General features: G+C 32.9%; 1 pseudogene; it reads left to right on the top strand.

The window, feature by feature from the left end:
• Window positions 1–13,521: 13,521 nt before the first annotated feature.
• On the top strand, window positions 13,522–14,617 carry LOC149393578 (uncharacterized; annotated as a pseudogene).
• Window positions 14,618–15,083: the final 466 nt, after the last annotated feature.

Here is a 15,083-nt window from a genome sequence, read left to right as displayed (position 1 = left end):
TTCCAAGAATCAAGACCGGAGATTAAAGCTTAAAGATCAAGAATCGGAGCGCAGAATTAGATCTTGAAGTCTCGAATGTGGAATCAGATTAGTAGCAGAATATCCAGCTCGTAAGTTCTTGGGATATCCCTTCTATGCTATTTAATTACTTGGTTGATTGATCCTTGCTATTTAGTATTCAATTAGCAAATCTAGATCGTTTATTATAATCGTATATTTAATTATCTCTCGTAGCTTAGTTATTTATCTTCCGCACGATTATAGGGATACAAGCTACCATCATAATCTAGCTTCTAATAAAGAGAGTCAATATTCGCTCACCTGATAACTGAAGCTAGAATTGATCGATTGTCGACACCTTTGTGCTATGAGCATCAAATGAATCTTTCACTAGGGAATCGGTGGAACTCAGGGCTCATAAGTGACTCGAGGGTATAACGATATATTTGACCCTTCGTGTCACGAGCTATACCTGTAGAGTAGATACGTACGTACTGGCTATATCAATAAATGGACATTTATCTTTAAGGATCAAGTAAATATAATTATTATCATTTCGAGAGGTTCAGTCTTGGAATTATAATGGAATATCACCAAGATTTGATGAAACAAAAAAAGAGAGGTAACATTGTCTATGCTCTCACTGGTGTTCATCTAGCTCTAAGTTATTAGATCCATAGTCCCCAAGTCCGCTTTGGTAAAACGAATTATAATACTCATGTAGTAAATATGTTAATTTGACTACTCACTCACTACTGCAACTTGGTTGCAATCTCTTTTGCATTTGCAATAAAGTACTTTACGAATAACTTATTAACTATTAAGCAAGTTTTGAATATCACGAAGATTTAAATGGGTCTGTAAAAGAGCAATTTAAATCAACCCACGAGCCTAAATAGGGTTTGTCTTACGCGTGTACAACATAGTACATGAGCCATGAGTTTGTTTTATCAAAGCCCAATAGGATTTAGGCTTATCTCAAATATGAAATATTTATTAAATATGACCTTATTCGATAAGTATTTAATGTGATGATTATTTATGAGAGTACCTTGAAAATATTCTCTACTATTCTATTTATAGAATAATATATCTTATTATAAGAAACAAATAAGATATTAATTATATTATTTAATGAGAATATCATGGAAATATTTTTTATTATTTAGTTATCTAAATAGTTTATTATAATATAAGAAGTGAATAAATATTAGATATAATCTGAATATTTTATTTATTAAAGTATTTTGGAGATATTTGATTTATTATATTCATAAATAAATATCTCTTATTAAATAAAATAAGAACAAATAAAGTCAGGAAAATGCATAGTGTATTTAGGTAAAGCTTGAAAGCTATAAATAAGGGATTGAAGCATGAGAAAAAAAACGTCCAACCTAGTGCATTCCTCATTTGGAGTTCACGCAACCCATCTCCCTTGGTGTGGTCAAATTTTCCTCACTCCAGGCTTGAGAGAATTCGTCTATACCCCTTACCAAAGAAAGAAATAATTATTCTGACACCTCGTTGAAATAATTAGTCAAGTAAAGAGTTGGTCCACGCCTTGGTTCTATCTCATTTGGAGAAACGGTTTGGAAGACTTAGTGTTGATCCAACCCGAATAACACGAAGAACAAAAGGAACGCGAAGAACACGAAGACTGACAAACGTCGTGAAAATTCAAATAGCGGGAGATCATGTGAGCAGTTTATGATCTCATTAGTTATTTATATCTTATATTTGTTTTGTTAGCCACACATTCATCTCGATTAATTAGATTTGTTGTTAAGTCTTGTGTTGGCTTATTTTTTACTACAAGTTGTTAGGTAAAGATGTCGGACAACATGCCTCGGGATTTTTGGAGACATCTTTATCTTTGTGCGCAGAATATAATTCTGGCAAGTTTCATGTTTTGCCAGAACTATTCGCTGAAGACTTTTCTTGTTGACTATAATTCCCAGCTCATGTAATTGATGGTTTGTATGTCGAGGAAGTTTGGGAAGTTACTCATTTTTCAAAACTATTGAGCTTCAAAATCCCTATTTTCTCGCTCTTTATTCTCGCAATTTTTCTGGTTAGTGTAACCACCCCTTGCTTCGTATTATTTTGTGGAGGTTATCTTGCAAAATTCGCTAGAATGGTTGGAACAAGAAGTGGGAAACTTCTGCCATGGCGAAAAAGAAAGTTGTCACGAATGAAGCCTATGATTTTCAGATCACCCAACATGGTGTTCGTGTTAAGAGAATATCCTCTGGGAAGAGTGTCGATGGTCAGTCCGGAGGTAGTCAAGCCAAGTAGAATCTCCCTACAAGAGAAAATATTATTGGCAAGAAGAAAATTGTGAAGTTTGCTCCAAGAAAAACCGCCTTGACAATCTAAGATGTTACTGTGTCTGTCTCTTCCAGTGATTCTTCTGCTACAAGAGGAGAGAGTGTTGAAGTCACCGTCTCAAATTCAGGGAGAGGCCATGTTTTGGTAATCACTTGTAGTAGTAGTTTCTAGAGCATTTATTTTGGTGTTGTTCATATAAGTCCTTTGTTTGTACTATTGACTACTTGATGGTGAATTCATTTCCACTGCCTGAGAGCCCCCAGATGTAGGTGACGTTGCACGGAACTGGGTAACCATATTGTGTTTCTTTACGCACTGTTTATTTTATTATCTGTTATCTGTGTAGAGCAAGTTGTCGAACACAATGACTCTTGTGTGCGACATCTTGCCTTTCTCTAAACAGAATTTCAAGATTTTCTTAAGAACTAAAACACAATAAAAGCTAACATGTGTTTTTGAATTAAATTTTTTTTTAATTATACTTTACGCTATAAACACGAAAAGTAGGTTTTCTGGAAATTTTTCCATTCCGAGCTTCATGAACTCGTATCAAAAGTTTTAAAAGATTTTTGTAAAGTGAAAAGAACTACCAACAAAATATACCGTAACTGAAAAGAGTTTTCGTATTTTTCATTCTTGGTTTCATTGATGAACATTAAATTATGAAACATTGGACGAACAACTCATTCACTAAACTTTTCCGCACTTGAGGAAAGCTCACCATGCTAGAAATCGAATTAAAAAAAATCACTACAAGGCAAAGGCAAGGCTGCAGCGCATCTAAATGTTTCCCACCAAAATGCGGAAATATAGATTTAGATGGGACATGTCGCATCTAAATCTATATTTCATATTTTAGCAGGATGGATTATTATGCGACATGTCTCATGTAAATACACCAACCCCCGCGTTCAAGATGTGTTCTATTTGAATTAGATGCGACATATCGCATCTAAAAAAAATTAGAGGCGAGCTTTTAGATGCAAAGACTTATTCATCTAATGTCACATCTAAAACACTTTAAGATGCGACATTTGGACTTTTAGATGCATAAATTATTGCATCTAAAGGCCCTATTTGTCCTAGTGAGTGTAGCAATCGAGGAACTATGAGTGCCTATAGAAACTACAGGTGGAACAATCGCTGCCATGTTCACATCCATATTTCCACTGTGACGATGACTGCACCTTGTCCAACAATTTGAGACAATTGCGCCTTCCAATGACCGTTTTTCTTGTAGAAGATGCATTCATCGTAACTAGCCTTAGCTTGTCTTGTGTTGATTGTTGGATTGATGAAGAACAACAAGGACATAGAGATCATTAGTAAGCAGAATCCCTTTATTTATGCCTCGTCTATCAAGATGAGACTTCAAATACATATCTTCTGCCAACAACTCATTAACCAATGAATTAACAAATGGAAGAGGATTGTGATGAAAAATTTCTCAACAAAGACCTTTAAATTCATATTAAGAGCCATCAAAAGCAGAACTAGTCGTTGTTTCTCCCTTTGAGCAATGTAAGGTTCAAACACTCGTAATCCTTCCAATTTAGTCAAAGAAAGCTGATCCCAAAGACTCGACATAGCACAATAAAATTCTTGTACACTCAAGCTATTTTGTTGAAGGGTCTGAATATCGATTTCCAACTAATATGGCTTTGTGAAATTAGACTGTATCTGTAGCCTTTCCAAATGCTACCAAACCTCCTTAGCCGTCTTGTATTTTGCCAATTGAACATTGATCGATTGCTGAACATAGTTGTTGACCAAAGTGATAATTTTGGAATTTGAACCATCCTAAATATCCAAGTGTTCTACAAAGCCCTCATCCTCTTCTTTTTTTTTGGCTTCATGTAGGTTTCAGAAACATAATCCTACATACCTCATGACATAACTCGAATATGAATAGTTTTGCCTAGTTAATTGCACATCGATGGCGTGAAGCAAATTTTCTTTAGTTCCAACCATGACGAAGAGACAAACAAGTTCCAAACAAAACCTAGACAGAACCCAAACATAGCAAAAGCATGCAATTATAAATCGTAGTAGGAACAAAGACATACCAGAAACAAATCAAAGCCAAATATGTAGATGTGAATCGGTACAAAATCTCTAGAAATCGAGTTGAACAATCTGGGAGTCGCGCTCTGATAGTATGATGAAATTGAGAAAGTGATTTGAGATGGCGAGAAATAACCAAAGAAAAGAGGCTAAGATTTATATTTCAAAGCCTAAGTAAAACAATACAAAGAGAAGTAATAAATAGTCAAGACAAGAAATACAAACTAAAATTAAAATAGCCTTGTATAAAATACATATATTCTGATAGTTCATAGGCTTTCTCTCGAAAATTCTCATAGTTCCGGTTATAATACCAATAGTCGTGTCGTTTGGAATGATTGATTGTTTTCTTACCATTGTATTATCTAATAGTTGTGTTAGTTTGTACGAAATACTTGTCTGACCAACGTTCATGTTGTTTCGGTTAGCGCCATCATGTTTTTACGAGTTCACTATTGTTGCTTATCTTCACAAATAAGTGTGTATTTGCGTATAAATCGAGTTGAGTTTATAGAAAACACTTCACATTCGAATATCTCTCTCAAGTATCTAATTCCATAGAGCATAATTGGGCTGCATGTTCTTTTCTCTCTATAAGCAATCGTATCTTGTGCAAGTGATATTATAAATATAATGTATTTTATACGTGATTCAAACCCAACATATTTAATCTCTGCGACATTTCCTACATGTTCTCTCAGTGCTTGATACTCCCATTATTCGAATAAGATGTTGCAAATCTGTCATCGGATGAAACTGATAATCCCAGAATAACTATTTAGGATTATAACTTTTGAGCATTTTAAGCATATAGTGTACACACGCCACTATGAATCTAAGAGCAAAGGGAGTAGTGTACAATACGTACGCCACTATGCAAATTCTAAATTACATGCAGACGCGTATTTTTTGTTTTTTTTTTCGTGTGTCGATCTGAATTTATTTTTCGGTTTAATTATATATATATATATATATATATATATATATATATTTTAGATCATTTAAAAAAAAAAAGAGCTCAGATAAATATGAATAAAGAAGAATATAAAATCGTATCACGGGGACACGACCAAAAAGTAACCGAAGTAACACTCTCCACACTTTATCATAAATAAATAATTAAAAAAAAAAAGAACAACCTTCACACTTTATTGATACCATCGTTTTATCACGTTTGAATTTATGTGTTGCTTATTAGAAACATTTCGAATCTATCTTTGTAAATACTAAATACACATACATGATTAATATTAATACTGCCATAATTTTGCTTTCTATTCCAATAATCTCATAAAGACGTATGGAATCAAATGTATGGTGGATTCAAAGAAGTCTTATACCATCTAACTTTAATTAAGCATGTAGAAGATATGAATATATGTACTCATAACGTTTAAATCTATTGCTCGATATCTTTCTCATATATAAGATGTAATGTATAATTTCTTTCAAAAGCACACCCACGTACACCACTAGTTTCAACAACGCGCAACAAGTGAGTCAATAAAATTATTATTATTTTTAAACAAAAAATAGAAAATAAAAATAAGGAAAATAAAGTAAATTAAAGATTTTTAATTGTATTAAATTAAATTTAGCAAACTATTTTTAAAATGTAATTAAAGGTAGAAAAAAACTCTTTTATGATTCAAAGTTTTTCAAAATATTGCATGTATTCCTATCTGTCAAATTTCTTAGAAGTATTATGGACAAAAAAAAGTAGGTAAATAAAAGTTGAAGTTAAATTTTGATTAAAAAAAAGATATAGGAAATAGAAAATAAGAAAAGTTTCTTATATTTATATTAATAATATATATTGTTATGTTAAATTACAAAAGTGTATTATATATCAAACAATAACCTATAAAATCTACGTGTAATATTAATATCACATAGTTTTTCCAAGAATATATATATATATATATATATATAATAACATATACTCAAAATAATGTATGCTATTGATATAGTATAATATAGTATTAGTAATTATGATTATAATATAAATAAAAAATTATACAAAATATATTGATGAGAGAGGAAGAAAATAAATATGCATAAAAAACTATACAAAATATATTGATTAGAGAGAAAAAAAAAGACCGAAAAAAAAAATTTAAGGCCGTCACGTGTCGTTGCCTGTCGATGCCACGTGGCGGTCTAATATGAAAGTAGGAGAGGAGGTGCTCTTTAATATATGTTATAGATATATGTATAAATATATATATATGTATATATCTGTGCTAAGGCTATTAACGCACACGTTTAATCAAATCAACGTCTAGTATTCTTAAATCTAACAGTGTTCATATTATAATAAGATTTGATGCCTTATCATATATCGATACTAACTTGATTTTATTCAGCTTGCATAACTTCCTTTTTCTTTTTCTTTTTTCTTTTTGTGCTTTGCTCCATATTTATAAGCATTAACACTTTAATTACTTATGTCTCATACTTTTTATCGGGTTATAAAAATTCACAATTGACGCCTCCATTGCACTTTATCCCTAAACTTTTATCTAGGAAAAACAAAGACCTGTTTTTTCTTTTCATATTCAAAAATAGTTCCAAATCATCACACACAACACATGCATTTCTCACGTGACCACATAAAGCAAGGCTATAATATATATATATATATATATATATATATATATATATATATATATATATATATATGCACGAAGTGTTCAAGGTCGACTCTCAATTTCTTTTTATTTATTTTTTGCACTTTTTTTCATTTTATTTTTATATTTTTTTATCCTCAAAATTTACAAATCATCCTCCAAATTTGTTTTTGCAAACTAGCCTCACTAATTTAGATTTCTAACTTGGTCTCATATATATATATATATATATATATATATATATATATAATCGTCGTGTATCCATGATTGTGGTTTGGATTTATTTCCCGTTGTTGTTATTATATTAGTCTAGTAATAGCTTTACACCACCTCCGTAGTGAGGTCATAGATTTAAACCCTTTAAGCTGTAGATCCCCATTATATAATTTACTATTTTTCTTGAAGATAGAAGTTTATTTTGTATCAAATTTAAACTTATGTATCATATATCCGCCCGTTGCAAGGGAATGTTTGTGCATTTTTATGATAATAAATTACGCAATAATTTATTGTTTTCTTATTATAAGAAAAAATACCTAGTCAAAATATGTAACTACATAGTTGAAATAATAAATGTAATATATGTATTAAGCCATGCAAATAACATGTTATTGGAAAACTATTAGACCAAACATTAATACTATTAGAAAATATTAAGAAATTAGTAATAAAGATATACACACTAGTACAAATTCGGAAATCCAAATTCTAAACCCTAGAAATCGAATTCCAATTTGGGGGAGAAATCCTATCTCACCTTGATTGTGAAATCACGTCTCCTCGGCGCTCTCTCCCTCCTTCCTCGACGATCCCTTCTCGGCTGGCGTCCTCGGCGTGCTCGCGGCGGCGCTCGCTTCTTCTCGGTCGCGCGCGCGAGGTGGTGCTCGGTCTCGATGGCTGCTGTCGGCCGCGCGTCCTCTCACTCGGTCGCTCTCCTTCTCAGTCTCCCTCTCTCACTCTCTCACTCCCCCTCAATCTCTCGTTCTCTCTGTCTCTCTCTCGGTCGCTTCTTCTTTTCTTTTCTCTTCTTCTCTTTCCTTTCCCTTCTTCTTCTAATTAGCGAAATTTTTAGAAATGTTTTGAAATGTTTTGGAATGTTTGGGACTTTATCAATCCCGCTAAATTTTTAGAAATGTTTTGGACTTTTGGGTGCGACTTTGTCGCACCCAAAGGTATGATGAGCTTTTGGGTGCGACTTTTCGCACCCAAATTAAAAAAAATCAGCGAAATTTTGAGGTTACTTCAGTGACATTTGGGTGCGAAAAGTCACACCCGAAAGTAATTTTGGTGCGACTTTTAGGTGCGAAAAGTCGCACCCAAAAGTCATCCGCACCGAAAAACTGTATTTATAGTAGTGTGACATTTCATTCTAAATTGCATACAAAATAAAGAAGACGCGTATTTTGTTAGGATAATAAATCACTAAAATGTAATTTCTATGCTTAAGAAAATCAAAGATTCTTTATTTGAAAAAAAAAAAAATACAAATTTTACCCCTTAAATTATAAAAAAAAAAAATATTATGAAAAATGATTAATTAGAGCACTAATTGCATATTTAATATAAACTACAACTTTTTTTTATATTACAACAAACATAGTATATACAAATTTTAATAGATGTATAGTACAAATATTTTTAATGAACTTTATTTATGTAAAATATGAGAAGCATATATATATATATATATATATATATATATATATATATATATATATATATATTTTCTTTTGATAGTTCAATTGAAATCGTTAAAATCATTAATTAAAATAAATCATTTTTCAATAATATATTATATTCTCTAATATTTGTATGCCCTTTATTTCATACAGAAATAATTACCACATCTCAATTTTATTTATATTAGCAATTTATAAACAGTTCAAAATTTTCTGGTGTAATTTTGTTGGCCTAGGTCCGATACATCAGCCCATTGCCCATACCCAAAAATAATTGAAAAAATGAAAGCTTCTTATTTGTTGTTTACCTAGAAACGACAATCTTCGCCATTTTTCAATTTCGATTTTTAACCGTTGGATAAATGCTATGCAACGGCCTACAAATGTCTAAAAATCTAAGTGTCATGGTCTGCTTGGAAATCGGAGTCAGTGTAACGTTGTACCACCAAGTCATTACTTGTGTATACAAGCATCACATCCCTAGTTCTCTTAAGATATTTCAATATATGTTTTACAGCTCCACAATGATCAGGACTAGGGTTAGACTGGTATCTACTCACAACTCCCACTGCATAGCAGATGTCAGATATTGTACACAACATTGCATACATTAATGCATACGGTATTCGACTCATATCCTCCACTTCTTGCGGTGTCTTAGGACACTGCCCTTTAGACATGTGTAAACCTGACTGCATCGGCAATAAAGCCCCATGAGCGTTTCGCGTCGAGAAGCGAGTTAACACCTTATCAATATAAGCGCATTGAGGCAAAGCTAGTAGTTTGATCTTCCTATCACAAATGATTTGGATTCCAAGAACAAATGTAGCATTCCCCAAATCTTTCATTTAGAATTGCTTTGCCAGCCACGCCTTTATGTCAGACAGCAATGCTATGTTGCTTCCTATAAGAAGGATCTCATCCACATAAAGTACTAAGAAAATCACAACTTCCTTTCTCGACAAGGGCAGTGTAGTAAAATAGCCAAAATAAAACTATGAAATTTTTTTTTAGTCTACGTTTGACAATTTTTAGGGATATAGCCAAATGACATATGTGAGAATAATTAAGGTCTGATTTACCCTTATTTATTAACAAATTCGTCACTTTCTCTCTCCTATTTTTTTTCAAATAATTTTTTTGCATCAAAACTTCAAAAATTAGTATCTTTCTCATACGAACTCGAAATTCAGTGATTCTAAATCATACGGATTCGTGACACCGAGATCTTAAAAAATAGATCTATTATGTTTGATGAAAAATCATATTTAATACAATAGATGTAGAAAAATCACATTACTACCTTAAATATGGAAATAACTGAAATTTATAAAAAAAATAGAAACGTAAATATGATGCATTAAACATAATTTTTCATCAAACACATGGATCTATTTTTGAAGATCTTGACGCCACGAATTTGTAGGATCTGAAATCACTCAATTTCGAGTTCGTATGAGAAAGATACGAATTTTTGAAGTTTTGATGCAAAAAAAATTATTTGAAAAAAATAGGAGAGAGAAAGTGACGAATTTGTTAATAAGTAAGAGCAAATCAGACCTTAATTATTGTCACATAAGCCATTTGGCTATATCCCTAAAAATTGTCAAACATAGGCTAGATTCAAAATCACGTGTTTAAAGTGGCCTAGTTAGTTAGAAATCTGTATAAACAAACACCACTAAACCTGAATAATCACGGTAGTTTATAAACAAATGTCTCACCTCACCTATCTCTCTCTATACAGTTGATCGGTCCCCTTTCTTCACTAATCCATAGACGCTCATACGAAACGAATCGAATCGAAGGTGACCACTTTTATAGTGGATATCGTTTCGTATTTCTCTCCACGTCTGCATTGATTCGAAATCCCGAAAGCGGCGACATGGCTCAGAGCGACGGCCCGGAAGCTCCCGATACTCTGTGATTTGCCATCGATTCTTTATTTTTTTTTTCCTTTGTGATCCTCTGCGTTTTCTTTGCCATTGATTTTTTTATCTTTTTTTGTTTTTATATTATGGTTTTGGTGACTCTTATTATGACCTCTGCGTCAAGGTAAGACATTTGTTTCGCTAACCTCTTTTACCGAGCCCTCCTTCGCTGTTTACTTGCGGGAGATTTTTTGTTCTTGGCCAGTGGTTCGGGAACAGAAGGTTGTGGTGGTGGTTTGGGGTCTTTCGAAACTCATTGTTCAAGGTAAAGTCTCAAAATTCTTCTTCGAGTGCTCGAGTTTTAGAAAAGCTAGGCTTTGGATTCTATTTTGAATTTCTGAGATTGAGATGTTTTGGGTGGTATTCAATGATGAATCGATATTTGTTTGCGGGTATTAAGATTTATCCCGATTCTCTTATCATTTTCGTCTTTTGATCGGATGAATTGAGGTTGTGAATTTAGGTCTTTTCGGATCTAGGGTTGCGTAAATCCATGTACAATTCTATGTGTTGTTTGTATTGGTTGGGTTTGCTGATTGATGATTATTTAAGTAGTCATTCATATCTCTCTCTCTCTCTCTCTCTATATATATATATATATCTTATTTCATTAGTTTGAGCTCGAACTTGAATATGATTGTTGGTGGTTTTGAAATTCTAGTTTCTGATTAGATAGAGTGTTGGAGAAATAAATTGAATCCGAGAATGAATTATTAAATTGAATCTTGATATTGAGGGTTTCAGAACTTAGGGGCTCTTAGAAGTGCTGATTAGTAAGAGTTGGATTGCTAAAACTAATGTGAAAAATAATATGAAATTTTCTTGGTATCTGAATGTTAGGAATATTGCCCACTAAAGATAATAAATAAACATGAATGATTACTGAATTGGATAAGAAATTTACTTTATTAGCATCATATGATTAGTAGGTTGTTTTCAGAATCAGAATCAATAACAACTATCATGCATAGCCTCTGCATTAAACTGAATCACATGCTGGGTATCTGAGTTCGAGGGTGAGCTAAAACATGGTCGATGATTGATACATGCGTGGATAGCTGTATCTAAAATCATATATGTGGAACACAAGTGAAGGTTGATTTTGTAGGAGTATCATGCACTTGTGGTAAGTGTACGACCTAGACAGATTTTGGTTATTGATGTGTCATTTAAATACCGTTATGACACACTAACCAAGGTCGCTATGATGGTCACAGTGAGACTTTATCTAAATCCTGAAGTGATCATAGACTTCTAAGTCATCTCGCTGGGTTCTTTAGCTCATTCGTTAAAGGCCACTGAGACACTGAGATACTTATGTCTTGGGAATCCGGAATGTGATATGAGAAGAAATTGGTTGATAGATATAGAATCCAGTTTTTTTGAAAGAAAGTCAATGTTCACTCACCTAAGGGTTGATTCCATAACCGATAGATTGCTAGAACTTTCTTCATAAGTAACGTACGGAAGAATCTTTCGCTGGGTTGTAATGGTGCTTAGGCTATATATGTATCGAGAAAGGTATAGCAGAATAATTGACCTTACTCGATTCGAGTTGAACCTAGAGGATCTTTATCACGAACTGACTAGATCAGTAGACACTTTTCACGATGAGTAAATATAATTCTAGTAATAAGGAGAGTGCAGTCTTGGATTACTTTGTGGAGTACTAAACAAGATTGAACGAATCGATTGAAAAGTGAAATGACTATTTCGTCTATTAATCGGTTTTGTATGAGCTTCTGTTACTAGGTCCATAGTCCCCGATTCGGCTCTGACTAAGGAGGACAAGAACTCTCGAGTAATAATAAAGATAAATATTATTTATTATTATTGTTGTAAATAATTGTTATGCTCATAAGTAAAAAATATAGGTAAGTAATTAATTACCCTACACCTAATTTATTGACTAATGTACACAACTTTTCACTATAAATACATGAGCATGATGAAGGGAAAATCATCCCAAAATTTCTACAATTCACTCTTTTAATTTCTCTCCAAAATTTATTCTTCATACTTCTCTAATATCTCTTCTAAAATTCCTACCTTATAAGTGTTAAAAGAGTTTTCGATTTAAGTTATTCTTGGTTTTCGTAAGACGTTATCAGCATGATCACTCTCGTCAAGATCAATTCGGAGGTATAATACTCTAAACACTAAAACTCGTATAACTATTATTTATTGTATAACACCAGATTACTATACACAGGAGGCTCTGCCATCTTATGGTAATATGATGTGATTTACAATATTTTACCTTCGTTAATGTATAACATCGTAGTACTATACGTATGGAAGGCTCTGCCTCCTTATAGTAAAGTGATGTGAACTACATCTTACTTGTAATTAATATCAATTTTCTATATACAGGAGGTTTTGCCACCTTATAGAAAAATGCTATTAATTGCAAATTTATTTTAACTGCTCTACTTAATATTTTATTTTGATTAGCTATGTCAATTCAATACGCGTACATCTACATATTGTTTATTACACATTGTTATACTTAAATACAATAATTTTTACCACAAAATTAATAAATACCCAACGGTAATATAACGGCTATAAACGGCTATATTTTACCTTATAAATACATATCTATTCAACTCATTTTTACCACACAAAACTCTCAAATTTTCTTCTACCTCATACATATTTTTCTCATCTTCTACTATTTTTCGGTACAAGCTCAAAATGTCTCGCTTACTACTAGTCTTTATTACCATATTTATTGTTATGTTTAATGCTTATATTTCTACCATAGAAATTCCACCGAATGAATTTTATTTCGTTGTAGTAATGTTTGGATTCATGTATTTATTTTTATTCCTTACAATTCTTGTAGACTTATATGTCTTTAATTATTAATCTAAGAAATTTTATATTTCATAATAGTTATCATCATGGCAAATCTCGTCAAGCTCGATTTCAGTCCTCTAGACATCACAGGCCAAAACTACATGCCGTGGAAGGTAGATGTAGAGATGCATCTGGAATCTTTGGGTTTACTGGAAACACTTTCTGAAGAAAATACCTCGTCAAATATAGACAAGGCAAAATCTTTAATTTTCCTTCGTCGACATCTTGACGAGGGATTGAAAAGTGAATACCTCACCACCAGAGATCCAAGTTTACTCTGGAAGGAGTTGAGGGACAGATATTTTCACCAAAATGAGATCATGCTTCCAGTATACGTGATCAATGGAACGCTTTACGGTTCCAAGATTTCAAAAAAGTCAGCGAATATAACTCTGCGATGTTCCGAATAGTATCTCATCGGAGATTTTGTGGAGACCAAGTGACAGATCATGACATGCTGGAAAAGACGTTCACCACTTTCCATGCATCGAACGTAACCTTGCAACAACAATATCGTGTTCGAGGATTTACGAAATATTCTGAACTAATTACTTGTCTTCTAATCGCAGAGAAGAATAATGAACTGCTCATAAAGAATCACCAATCCCGTCCGACAGGTTCAAAAGCGTTACCTGAAGTAAACGCTGTCAACTCCGAAGAACCTGAACAACAGAACTATATTCCGGGTCGAGGACGAGGTCGAGGTTATAGTCGTAGTCGTGGTCGTGGTCGTGGTCATGGTCGCGGACGTGGATACAGACGTGGTCGAAGTGGTTATAATCATAACCATTCTTACAATATCACGAAAGATTATCATAAGAAGCAACAAGATGAAAAGAATCACGATTATCCACACAAAAAGGGAAAATACCCAAGTACTTCCAAAGGTAGTGAAGATGTTTGTCATAGATGTGGCACAAAAGGACACTGGTCTAGACTTTGTCGTGTTCCTCAACATTTGTGCAATCTATATAAAGCATCCGTGAATGGGAAAGAAAGGGAGGTCAACTTTATTGACCAAGAACCTTTAGATGACTCCACTCATCTTAATGCTTCCGACTTCGATGGTGATCTTGCGCACACTGTTGTTGATTCTGCTGCCTTCACAGAAGACTTCTAGATTAATGATGCATGTATGTTTTTCCCATGCTTGGGAATGAAGCAAAGTCAAATATTTTACCTAGTTACTTAAATATAAAAATGTATAATATGTGTAATATTTTTCAAGACTATGTAACACATTAGTATTATATAATATAAGTACGTTTTTCTCATTAACTTTATTTTTGTTTTAATATGAAGTTATCATATGGAAAAAGCAAATTGTGTGGCGAACCAAATAGTTGGTACTGGAGAAATCTGCATACCGGATAGTGGAACAACGCATACTATTTTGAATAATAAAAAGTTTTTCTCAATGATAAAGCCAACGAAAAATTTTGTGAATACAATATCAGGTCCTGTAGATCTGATTGAAGGTATTGGTAAGGCAAATTTCACACTACAAAATGGAACATAATTCAATATAAATAATGCTTTATTTTCACCGAGATCCAAACGAAACTTGTTGAGTTTTAATGACATAT

Source organism: Urtica dioica, chromosome 6, assembly GCF_054948205.1.
Source record: "Urtica dioica subsp. dioica isolate 48M chromosome 6, U.dioica_male_clone48M_v1_H2, whole genome shotgun sequence".
In the NCBI taxonomy this organism is placed as follows: domain Eukaryota; kingdom Viridiplantae; phylum Streptophyta; class Magnoliopsida; order Rosales; family Urticaceae; genus Urtica; species Urtica dioica.
Note: the sequence above shows the minus strand (reverse complement) of the source record. Positions and strands in the feature narration are given on the sequence as shown.